Genomic DNA, 10,032 nt, shown 5'->3' with positions numbered 1-10,032 from the left:
CGTAGGGATCACAGATCCGAGTCTCATTTTTTGCTTGAGATCCAGTGAGATCATAGATCCTCACTTATTTTTTTTTGTCAACACATATATCCAAAAAAAGCGCTTGTTTCAAGTTAACCCGCGCCCTGCTGGGGGGGGGGGTGTTTGAACACCCCCCCCCTTGTGGTTTTTCGCGAATATCTCAAAAACGGCGGCGCGGAGCGCCGCCGTTTTTGGTACACCTTATCATACATCAATTCTACACATGTTGTGAAAATTTCAGACCAAGGTCATTCAAGGTCAGGTCACCAGGTCACTTGAAGTGACCTCACCTCATAAAAACTTTCAATGTCTGTCATAGCTACACCGAGTGACCGATCGCTTTGAAACTTTCAGCGATTGCTAAGAGCAATAGCATGTACAAAATGTATATCTCAGAATTTTGATATCGATGACCTAAGGTCAGGTCAATTTTGCGACCTCCCCATTATAAGTCAATGGGAGAAAATTGAAATGCGCGTCTTTTGGATGAAAGACATTATAAACACTCCCAACCACCGAATTACAAGTAGTTTAGACACACTGAACAGGAAAATGGTGTCCGTGACCCTTGTTTATGCCCTGAGGTCATCTTAGGTCACGAATGGTATCTAACAGTTTTTCGCAAATAACTTTTGATAGAGGCATGCTAGAGCGATGAAAACGCCTTAGATGTGTTCAGCTCGACGATACGGATCGACTGATATGCAACATGACCCTTTCCGGTCAGGTCATGACCTTGACCTGAGGTCAAATTTTCAAGTTGACCTTTCAAGGTCAAGTTATAGTTCATTCGATGCGTCTTGACGAGAGGAACACGATGCCGGTTAAAGTAAGCTCGTACAAGGCTTGGGTCAAAAGTTATTGCAGAAAAACTGTTTTCAAAAAAATCGGCTATTTTTGCAGTTTTTGCCCCCTGCAGGCAAAACCGTTGACGTTAGGTCAAATCTGAGAGAATTACTCAGAAAGGGCGTTAATAGGGCTATCGAATGCGCTTTTCCGCGGCGCTGTAGCTCTATTGGTTCCCGAGTTATGCGTTGGCTTCTTGGAAATTTTCGACATTCGACCTAGAAATCGGCGAAATTTTGCCTTCAATGACCTCTGGTGACCTGACCTTTGACCTGACCAAAAAATTGACCGAAGTGATTTCGTCATTATTTTTGACGCTCTTTCGAATGCCGCCTTCCGCGTATCGCTACGTAGACCAGGAGCCGAGTTACAAGGGGGGGGGGGTTGTTCAAACACCCCCCAGCAGGGCGTGGAAATCCAGGACCCCCAGCCGGGCGCGGGTTAAAAACGCTCTGTTTCAGTGATTTTATGTGATCGCACGTCATAATCCATAGTTTTGTGTCACTTATTGGCATACAGGGTGTATCAGAATTATCCGGACACTTTGTTTTCCCCTCTGATTTGGAAAAAAAGAGAAGATTGCATTTTCAGTTTATTTTCCGATGTAGCCGCCCTTCATAGCGATACAGTCACGCATACGCTGGGGCATCCCTGCCACCAGGTTCTCCAGCACATCGGGCTTGATCCGGCCCCACGCCTTTTTGAGCTGTCCTGCCAGCTCGCCGGCGCTGGTAGCCGGTGTCATCTTGTCGACCTCTTGCTGAACGATGGCCCAGAGGTTTTCGATCGGGTTGAGATCGGGGCTGTTACCGGGCCATACGCCACGCTCCCAGAAGTCGGACAGGTGCTGGAGACACCACTGCTGTGTTTTCTGGGCCGTGTGCGGTGGAGCGCCGTCCTGCATGAAGATGGCCCGGCTTGTGTCCGTCATCAGAGAGCGCTTCAGAACGCCGCCTGTCTCAGCCGTTCGGTGGATGGCGTCCAGACAATCCTTGGCGAGGATGTTCTCTCGGTAATACTCTCCGTTGATGACAACTTTTGGGGGCACCACGTGCAGCTGGGAGAGCGCACGGTGGGACATCATTCCCCAGACATGCACCTTCTCAGAATGCTTGACTGTGGGGACGGTCTGCACGTCTGAGCTGCTGGCCACCCACACGCGGTCGTTTTGTCGGTTTGGCGGGTGTTACAGCTCGTACGGCGACTCGTCCGACCTCATGACCCGCTGCCAGTCTTCCACTGACGCACTTTTTCGCTCCCGTGCGAACTTCAGACGGTCAGCACGCTGTTTTTCAGTCAGCTTTCGCGATTTTTTCAGCTTCAGCGGCCTCATCCCTAGATTTTCGCGGAGATAGCGGTGAACTGTTGCAGGGGATACCTTGTAGCCTGCATTGGTGAGGCGTCTCGAGAGTTTTCGGGTCGATTGATGCCGTTTACCAGGCGCCATCTTGATCACTCTCTTCACCACCGGATGGAGCGTGCTCTTGCGAACACGACCGGGCTGACTGGCGAGCCCCTGGCCCAGCTTCTCTCTTTTTAACCAGAGGTAAAGATGGCTTCTGCTGATACTGAGTTGCCTGCAGACCATCTTTGGCCTCATCCGTCCATGCACCATCCCCACAGCTTTGCCACGAAACGAGGTGCTGTAGTTTTTCGCCATACCCTTCTGACGCTCAGATACACCAACGAACTGTTCGGCGACCTGACCTCTACTGACCGGCCGGGTCAAAGGTCAGCGGCGAATGGCAGACGGATGAGGTGCACGGTGGTCTCAGGCTGGTATTTACCCAACCTTTAAATTCATACAGCTCCATAACGGACAGAGACAGCAGAAATACGAGAAAACAAAGTGTCCGGATATTTCTGAGACACCCTGTAGAGACCCTTTAAAACATGGTTTCAAAATTCAAATGTGGTGCATGGTGGGATCCACTCAGATCATAGATCCTTGTTCTTAATTTATCGTCAGATCATATGAGATCATAGATCCAAGATGCATTTTTCACGCCGGATCCAGTGGGATCATAGATCCCAACCTGTACTTTGCTTCTAGATTCACTGAGATCATAGATCCATCACTCGGATCCATGCACATATCTGGTTAAAAGGCACTCGCAGCACTCTGAACCCGCGCCAAGTCGGCCGGGTCGGCCAAGGGTCGGCCGAGTTGACTCGAGTTGACTCACGTGGGCAACAGGGATCAACTCAGTTCTGCTTCCCTCTTTCCATATCAAGAATACCTAATATTTATGTGTAAACATATAATTTGGTTTTCTCAGTCAAATATATTTACGTTATATTTGGCTTAATAAATATTTATTAAATGATATAACTAGGTTATATTATTCGAAGATGATTTTAATCATTGTCATTCAATACATGATCCTTTTGTTAATTTTTAAACCAATGTTAAAAATTACTCTTGTTTTTAAAGTCGACATTTTTTTAAATACATTGTTTTAGAGTAGTGACACTATATGTTATCCTTTTCGGCACAGGGAATTATCTTGATACCGTCGACCAGGGGTGTAGGAACGTCACGAAAAGTGGGGAGGGGGCAGCCCCCGGCCAGGGAAGCTTTGATGTCACTTTGTGAGAAACCCAATACGTGGGCCGCAGCAGGGTCCTCGTGTGCCGCAGAAGGGCCCATAGGCCGCAGCAACCCCCTCCCCCTACAGCAGGGCCCCCGTGAGCCGTAGCAGGGGGCCCCTTCAGTTGCAGTTTTGTCTCGCGGGCCACAACAGGGTCCTTGCGGGTCGCAGTAGGGCCTCACGCGGTCTGCAGCAGGTTCCCCGCCAGCCACAGTAGGGCCCCGCGGTCTGCAAGACTAGGGGCCCCACGGGCCGCAGAAGGGCCCTGGCGAACCATGGGCCCAAACGTGGCGAGGCAGGGCCTCACGTGCCGAAGCAGGGCACCCTCAAGCTACAGAAGGGCCCCAAGGTCTGTAGAAGGGCCCCCGCGATCCGCAGCAGGGGCCCCCGTGGCCGCAGCTGGGCCCCCGAGAGCCCCAACAGGGGGCCCCCGTGGCCGCAGCAGGGGCTCCCGCGGCCGCAGCAGGGCCCCGCGAGCCCCAGCAGGGCCCCCGAGCCGCAGTAGGGCCCGCATTCTACAGCATGGGCCCCCGAGCCGTAGCAGGGCCCCCCGAGAGCCGCAGCAGGGCCCTCTCAAGCTACAGAAGGGCCCGCGAGCCGCAGCAGGGCCCCGCGAGCCGCAGCGGAGACCCCCCGTGGCCGCAGCAGGGCCCCGAGAGCCCCAACAGGGGCCCCCGCAGCCGCAGCAGGGGCTCCCGCGGTGTCTAGCAGGGCCCCAGAGGCGCAACAGGGGCCCCGCATTCTGTAGCAGGGGCCCCCCGAGCCGTAGCAGGGCCCCCGCGAGCCGCAGCGGGCCCCCGTGGCCGCAGCAGGGGCCCCCGTGGCCGCAGCAGGGCCCTCGAGAGCCCCAACAGGGGCCCCCGCGGCCGCAGCAGGGCCCCGCGGGCTGCAGCAGGCCCCCGCGGTGTTTAGCACGGCCCCAGAGGCGCAGCAGGGCCCCCGCATTCTGTAGCAGGGGGGGCGAGCCGCAGCAGGGCCCCGCGAGGCGCAGCGGGGCCCCCGTGGCCGCAGCAGGGGCCACCGTGGCCGCAGCTGGGCCCCCGAGAGCCCCAACGGGGGCCCCCGCGAGCCGCAGCAGGGGCCCCCGTGGCCGCAGCTGGGCCCCCGAGAGCCCCAACAGGGGCCCCAGCGGCCACAGCAGGGGCTCCCGCGGTCGCAGCAGGGCCCCCGCGAGCCACAGCAGGGCATCGCCTAGTCGAAAAAGTGGTCCGACTAGTCGGAAAAGTCGGACCGGTGTCGACGTCCCTGATTACGAGCTGGAGCGACAGCGAGACCTCAAGAATAAAGCAAGATAGCGACAAGCGGTAAACGGTACAGGATTCACACAGATAAGGTCTACAATTTTTACTGAGGTCATTTTCAGGTCAGGTCAAAGATGACGTCACAGGGGTAAAAAGGAAGTCAAAATAGTTTTGGCTGTACCTTATGATCTAATAAAGAAAGAGACGTGGAACAGGCACCATTGTGTTTGCTTTCGCCTAGCGCCAGTTCGTTTTGAAGTTCAATACCGATGACCTAAGGTCAGGTCAATTTCTTGACCACCCCATTATAAGTCAATTGGGGAAAAATCAGCTCCCTTGTTTTTAAACTAAAATGCGTCGGAATTGCCTAATATACCATGAGTGACCTCATATACGACTAACTTTGACTACCTTGAGACCTTTTTTGCTCTTGTTTAACTGTGACGCTGCTCTTGGGTCATGTGACGTCATTTAAGGTCACCAAATGTTTTTTTGCTAATAACTCCTTACAGGTTTGAGATACAGCCACGCGGATAGGCTCATTGTGTTCAGCTCGTCAAGGCCCATCGAATGATATATATGATGACCTTAAGGTCACGTGACCTAAGGTCAACTTTTGACCTTGACCTTTCGAGGTCAACATACACATGTTTCGATGCGGATCGATGAGAGGATCACGATGGTGCTATTAGTTTGTTCCTAGCTGGGATACCCCTGTGACGTCATCTTTGACCTGACCTGAAAATGACCTGAGTAAAAATTGTAGACCTTATCCATGTGTACCTTGTGCCGTTTACCACTTGTCGCTATCTTGCTTTGTTCTCGAGATCTCGCTGTCGCTCCCGCTCGTAATAATGGGAAGGTCATAAAAATGACCTGACCTGAGGTCAACGCAGGCCGAAAGCCACTTTTTTATTATCACATATGAATGAAAATTGATAAGGCTTTAATCGTCATCAGACAAAATTGCGACTTTCAGTTGGGAAAATATCAAGGTCACTTCGAAAAAAGCTCAAGATGTCACGTGATCAAAATTTTCAAAAATCGAAAATCCGAGATAGCCAAAACGTTTGTTGGTTGATTGCAAGTTGAACCATATAAAGTTTTTACTATAGAAAACCAATAGTTTCTGAGTTATAAGCCGCCAAACATAGGGTTGCAGCGTGACCTCCAGGAACTGCCCGAGGCTATATCTCGGAAACCGTTGTTCGAAGAAAAAAATCCTTGCCACAGCTGGGTTCCCCACCCATCACAACCCATTAGACCAATTTTAAGCAAAAAATAAAATATGAGGGTGTAAATTTTATTTATTTTTGGTCGATCTATCGTGGAATGCCCCAGCTGTTAATTTATCTTTCCGGTTTCATGGTTTAGATATGTGTACCTACATCGTACATACCGAACAGTCGTTCACTTATTTTTATTAAATATTAAGATCAAAATAACTGTCGCTGGCCGAGTAATGATCTTATCACGGGGTCTGTACCAGCCTAGTTAGGGTTAACGGTTCTCGACATTGTTGTCAGTGTAGACCTCGCTGAAGTTTATTAGAACAATGACGCATTCATTACGCAACGAAAAGAGGATAGGAAAAGAGAAGAAATAATGACGGAGCGTTATCCTGCGCCCCACTGGGGTCTGCGTGTAACACGACCTACTGGGGGGGGGCTCTTCATAGCCCCCCTCCTAACTCCGAAACTACTGGGCCGATCGTCAAAATTCAAACGGCGTCTGATAGCCCCGGAAAAAACTGTCGAGCGAAACCTAATTTCATTGACCTCGAGGTCACCGATGACGTCACAGGTCAGGTCAAAGTAAAAATTATTAGCATTTTGGCTTGTTCACGTTTTGGGCTCTGGCCGCCGTCTTACAAGTCAGATCAGGCTCATTTTTTGTTCACACACTCGTGAACAGATGCTCTAGATACCCTGAGGGTACCAAACTTGTATTTTGATTTTCAGGTCAAGGTCAGGTCATCACAGGTCACGAAAATATTATATCATGCGTCGGTCACGTGACACATGTTTTATGGTCCATTTAGGCCAAAGATTTCGAATTTGATGTCGTCTGTGTCATTCGAGATCATTTTGAGTCGAATTTAGCTTAGGTCAGGTCACTTTCAGGTCAAAAAAGGTCAAATTTTGAAGTTTGAATTTTTCAACAGAAAAGGTGTCTATTGTATGCAGTTTGAGCTCAGGAACACGATGGTGCTATTTATATTGGCGTACGATGTCAAATACGTGCTGAAAATTGATTTAAAAATTAATAATTGTGAATTTTTTGCAATAATGCGTATAACTTGGCCATTTTTAAAGATATTTAGCTAAAACTTGCTAGAGTTAGTCATAATAACGCGTTCTATCACATATATTCCGGTTTTTTCGAAAAGTCAAAAAAATTTTTGAAAAAAATGTAAAAATGTTAATTTTGAAATAAAATTTTCAAAATTTTCAAAATTTCGAAAATCCGAGATAGCAGTTTGATAGCGCAGTCTATTTTAAGCCCTCTCATGCAAAGAAATTGGATCTAGCTTAAAAACTGAGCCCTTGGGAGCGATTGCCGTGGTTCAATGTTTTGCGTCGAAATCGGCCGAACATGACGTCACTCTGACGTCATTTCTGGCGGACCTATGGTAGCTACGAAGTTCAAATTTTGACACAATGTGTCAAATTGATGCGGCCGAAGGTACTGAAAGTTTGGCGTCGATACGTCAAGCGGTTTGGAAGTTATTGCAGAAAAACGGGAGGGGGGCTATAAATAGCCCCCCCCCCAGTGGGGAGCGGGTTATGAGAATAGCACGGCTTATGCCGACACTGCTATTTGTATTTTATTCACTCAGAAATACAGAGGTCATGCAACGAGAGAAGACTATTATTTGACCAAAATTTACTGTGTGAGCAATGTGTGTGTGTGTGTTTTTTTTGCAATAGATTATTTATTTATTTATTTCACATCATCAGGTATTTCCACACAAAATGGGCTATTCCAATACTCTCGTCATACAATGTAACACCGCACGGTATAAAAAAAGATATGATATGATAGATATGAATGAAATGATTCAAACTATGTGCACTAAACTTCCAAATTTATGGTGACGAGATGCTCTCTGCAGTGCAGTTGAGATGCAGCGTGAATGACTATTGACTATGTTATATTTTCTCTTTAGATATTTAGACTGCCGAATTGGAGCGCCAAAACGGTTCCGTCTTTACGTTGATTTGAATATGACAAGTATTTAGATCGATATGATCAGTCACAGCAGATGTAATTTCCCTGAAGCATGCTGATTATTTATCTCGGGAGCATCGTTGCTGATCTGGGGTCGGTCGGCGGCCTTCGGGTGTAAGTGGCGTGACCGAGACCCGCGCGACAGGTGTAGAAAAGACGAGCGCGCGCCTGCGGAGCTCACGGTTCACGGCGCGCCGTTCACGGTTCACGGCCGGGCCGGGTTCAGCGCTCGCCGGCCACCCCAGGCTCGGCTGCCCGCTGCATCGTCGTCACAGAACACAGCCTCATAGCGTCACAGTCACGGCCGGCGCCCGCCGGATTGGCGCACAAAGCTGCGCACCTGGTGCGATTTTGGCGCAGGCCGCCCACCGTATCCGGCCCACCTCGAGGCGACTCGGTGGTTCGCTATCAGCTCGGATATCCGAGTAATTGCCTGCTTGCTTTGTGTTTAGACCCACTCCGTCGTTCAATATCGGTCCGACACAAACTGAGCGTGCCACTTGGTCTGATAGGCGGCAGTTCCACCCGCGCCGGCCGCCGGGTGTGGCCGCCCGGGGCTCGAGTCTCACCGCCGTAACGTGTCCGACTGCGGCCATCTTATGTCATAACGCGGCAGGTAACGCCGCGTCAAGGGCCACTCCGTGATACCGTAACTGACGGCGGCGGACCACACCGTCTGTCTGCTGCTCGATTGCAGCTCGTTACTGTGATGTTACTGCCCCATGGCCTCGGCCGGCGGCCTCCGATGAACTGCGGCGGCACGAGCAGACGAGGCCCAATGTCGCCCCCTGAGGCACTCCTGCCGCAGGGAGCGCAGGCGGCCGTCAGACCCCAAACAGTCACTACTCGTGACGAGCCGCAGTCCAAAGGGCCATAGAACGCAGTGGCATTGTGGCTGAATCGTGGCAGTAACCCGAGCCGTGCCGTGACTCAGTGCATTAGTATGACGTTTCGCCCAGATCTGACAGATATATACAGGTGGGTGGGTGGCGTCTTTCCCATTGCCGGTCGAAAACAGGATGTGTTTATGGACACGGTTGGCGTTTTTACAGAACGTAAAATGAAAAGACGATGGAGTTCGTCTGATCAGATTCCTCAATCACAATCTTAGGACGTAATAGACAAAAGATAGTGAATCATGAACACACATTTACGGCAGCTGAACTCAAGGCTCTACATACAATACAGCACACTGAAGCGACGTTACCTTCCCCCTTCGTTCAATCCGCATGTGACAGCCACCTCACAGCGCAGCTCGGCTCGATGCGTGACTTTCATTTTCCGATCTGTGCCGCCTCAATGTCGGCAGTGGTAGTTGTGCTAATGGCGCCGCCGGCGCGGCGGTCGGCTGTCGGCTGATTTTGGACCGCCGCGCCGCGCGCTGACCCGGCTGGCGTGACGGTGCGTGCCGGCTGCCGACAGGCCGGCCCGACAGCGGTGGCTTTATAGCCGGACCCCGAATGGCGCGGCCGACAGAGGCCAGAGAATTACGGCCGCCGGCGGACGACGGATGGACGGACGGACGGCGGATGGACGGACGGACGGCGGATGGACGGACGGACGGCGGATGGACGGACGGACGGCGGATGGACGGACGGACGGCGGATGGACGGACGGACGGCGGATGGACGGACGGACGGCGGATGGACGGACGGACGGACGGACGGACGGACGGACGGACGGGACGAACGGACAGACGGTCAGACGACAGACGGACGGACAGATGGACGGTCAGATGGTCAGACGGACAGATAGACATACGGACAGACGGACATACGGACAGACGCTGAGACGAACAGACTGGCAGACGGGTAGAGGGATGGACATTGGACAGATAGTGGACAGACGGATAGAGGACAGAGGGACTGATGGACGGGCAGACGGACGCAATACGACAAAGTAGGGACATTGACAACAGATGAATAAACGGATGGAGCGGATGGGCGGACGACCGAACAAGGGACAGGCAAACAAAGACGGTTGAACAGGAAGGGCATAGACGTGACATGATTGGAGGAATATCTGGATGCAGAATTTAATCCACCCGTCAATTACAAGAGGAATCATCACATTTTCTTGCAAGTTACAGAATATAAACATGC

Source organism: Amphibalanus amphitrite, unplaced genomic scaffold (assembly GCF_019059575.1).
Source record: "Amphibalanus amphitrite isolate SeventyFive unplaced genomic scaffold, NRLGWU_Aamphi_draft 000176F_arrow, whole genome shotgun sequence".
NCBI classification, from domain to species: domain Eukaryota; kingdom Metazoa; phylum Arthropoda; class Thecostraca; order Balanomorpha; family Balanidae; genus Amphibalanus; species Amphibalanus amphitrite.
This window is presented reverse-complemented; position numbering follows the sequence as displayed.